The sequence below is a fragment of the Mustela putorius genome, unplaced genomic scaffold (genome assembly GCF_011764305.1).
Source record: "Mustela putorius furo isolate JIRA1106 unplaced genomic scaffold, ASM1176430v1.1 tig00003871_pilon_pilon_pilon, whole genome shotgun sequence".
Classification (NCBI taxonomy): Eukaryota; Metazoa; Chordata; class Mammalia; order Carnivora; family Mustelidae; genus Mustela; species Mustela putorius.
In genome coordinates, this window is record NW_025422023.1 from 8,555,974 (window position 1) to 8,559,016 (window position 3,043).

Genomic DNA, 3,043 nt, shown 5'->3' on the forward strand with positions numbered 1-3,043 from the left:
AAGGTTCGGGAATGTTTCAGTCTTGGTTAGCAGCCCTACTGTTGCGTGTTGTAAGTATCCAGGAGATCTAAATAATAAATAAGACTGCATGGTTTTAAAGGTAGATGGAACGTACTTCCTGGTTTTCAGTATGGAGAAAAGGACACCCATCCCTGAGTGCCAGAAACTGCTGTCATCCAGCACAGTGCTATGGCATGCAACATCAGCTCCAAAAGCACCTCCCTCTCCCTTGCACAGGCAGACAGGTAATGGTAGCACAAGGGTTGATTAAGTGTGCCTTAGTACAAGTGTTAGGGCTTGCCCATGGTGCTTGTAATGTTAAAGCCAGACATTCTCCCAATTCTTCTTGAGCAATGACACCAGGAAAGTGACAGCTAAGTGGATGTCATATGCAAGCTCATCATCTGTCATCTCCACAAGGCCAGCAACCGCTGCCAGACACAGCACCTTCCTCGGTTGGAATCCTATCATGGACTTCACTTCATCCACTTCGGCCATCACGTTCTCATTGTGGGTCATCAAGGAAGGGAACTTGCCAGGCTTATTCAGGCCCAGGCCCGGATTCATGGGATCTGCTTAATCAGAGATTCCAAAGCCAAAAAAGGCATCATACTTCTCAGCCAACTTCTTGACTAATTTTTCATTCTTGTTGAGTTTTTTTAGCACCTCAATGTCCATGTAGGCAATATCCACAGCCTTGGCCTCATCACAGTGCTGCTGGTCTCCCAAAACACATACGGAGAACTGGGGTGGGGATGCACTTACGTCTAATGGTGTTCAAGAAGCATTTGTCCTGTTCCTAGGAAGATGTTGCTGCGGCTGAGGTCGAAGAGGTTGCTGCCTGTGTTCTCCTCAAGGATTTTGATGGATTCCTTTCGCACATTGAGGTCCTTCATCCATTTTGAGTCTATTTTTGTGTGTGGTGTAAGGAAATGGTCCAATTTCATTTTTCTGCATGTGGCTGTCCAATTTTCCCAGCACCATTTATTGAAGAGGCTGTCTTTTTTCCATTGGACATTCTTTCCTGCTTTGTCGAAGATTAGTTGACCATAGAGTTGAGGGTCTATTTCTGGGCTCTCTATTCTGTTCCATTGATCTATGTGTCTGTTTTTGTGCCAGTACCATGCTGTCTTGATGATGACAGCTTTGTAATAGAGCTTGAAGTCCGGAATTGCGATGCCACCAACGTTGGCTTTCTTTTTCAATATCCCTTTGGCTATTCGAGGTCTTTTCTGGTTCCATATAAATTTTAGAATTATTTGTTCCATTTCTTTGAAAAAGATGGATGGTACTTTGATAGGAATTGCATTAAATGTGTAGATTGCTTTAGGTAGCATAGACATTTTCACAATATTTATTCTTCCAATCCAGGAGCATGGAACATTTTTCCATTTCTATGTGTCTTCCTCAATTTCTTTCATGAGTACTTTATAGTATTCTGAATATAGATTCTGTGCCTCTTTGGTTAGGTTTATTCCTAGGTATCTTGTGGTTTGGGGTGCAATTGTAAATGGGATTGACTCCTTAAGGAACAGCGCCAAAGGCAAGGGAAGCAAGGGCAAAAATGAACTACTGGGATTTCATCAAGATCAAAAGCTTTTGCACAGCAAAGGAAACAGTTAACAAAATCAAAAGACAACTGACAGAATGGGAGAAGATATTTGCAAATGACATATCAGATAAAGGACTAGTGTCCAGAATCTATAAAGAACTTAGCAAACTCAACACCCAAAGAACAAATAATCCAATCAAGAAATGGGCAGAGGACATGAACAGACATTTCTGCAAAGAAGACATCCAGATGGCCAACAGACACATGAAAAAGTGCTCCATATCACTCGGCATCAGGGAAATACAAATCAATACCACAATGAGATATCACCTCACACCAGTCAGAATGGCTAAAATCAACAAGTCAGGAAATGACAGATGCTGGCGAGGATGCAGAGAAAGGGGAACCCTCCTACACTGTTGGTGGGAATGCAAGCTGGTGCAGCCACTCTGGAAAACAGCATGGAGGTTCCTCAAAATGTTGAAAATAGAACTGCCCTATGACCCAGCAATTGCACTATTGGGTATTTACCCTAAAGATACAAACGTAGTAATCCCAAGGGGCATGTGCACCCGAATGTTTATAGCAGCAATGTCCACAATAGCCAAACTATGGAAAGAACCTAGATGTCCATCAACAGATGAATGGATCAAGAAGATGTGGTATATATACACAATGGAATACTATGCAGCCATCAAAAGAAATGAAATCTTGCCATTTGCAACAACGTGGATGGAACTAGAGCGTATCATGCTTAGCGAAATAAGTCAAGCAGAGAAAGACAACTATCATATGATCTCCCTGATATGAGGAATTGGTGATGCAACATGGGGGCTTAAGTGGGTAGGAGAAGAATCAATGAAACAAGATGGAATTGGGAGGGAGACAAACCATAAGTGACTCTTAATCTCACAAAACAAACTGAGGGTTGCTGGGGGGAGGGGGTTTGGGAGAAGGGGGTGGGATTATGGACATTGGGGAGGGTATGTGCTTTGATGAGTGCTGTGAAGTGTGTAAACCTGGTGATTCACAGACCTGTACCCCTGGGGATAAAAACATATGTTTATAAAAAATAAAAAAAAATTAAAAAAAAAGCAGAAGCATTTGTCCTTCTGAGTGTCCTAGTTCTTCAGGCTGATCTACAGCTCCACTGTCTTCAAAACCTTCTGGCTTTTGCACTGGTTGCTGTATAGGACTTCCCACATTGCCCTGTATACACCATGTCATAGGAGACTTTCCTGCTCATGGTGCCACATGACATAACAATGGAAAAGAAAACAACATAAGTTTCATTCTGAGACCTCTTCTCTTGGATCATTCAAAACCATCATCTAGCTGCATCCTCTCATGCCCTTTCTTTGGTGTGTACATAGAGAGAGGGAACGAGGGAGCAAACACAGGTGTCTTTTCTCATAAAGGTACTAATCCTGTTGGATCAGGGCCTAACCTTATAACCCCATTTAACCTTTATTAGTTCCTTAAATGCACCAT

At 42.4% G+C, this 3,043-nt stretch overlaps 1 pseudogene; it reads right to left on the minus strand.

Annotated features, from left to right (window-relative positions):
- Nucleotides 1–290: 290 nt before the first annotated feature.
- LOC101670703 lies at nucleotides 291–2,798 on the minus strand (annotated as a pseudogene).
- Between the last annotated feature and the right edge of the window lie 245 nt (nucleotides 2,799–3,043).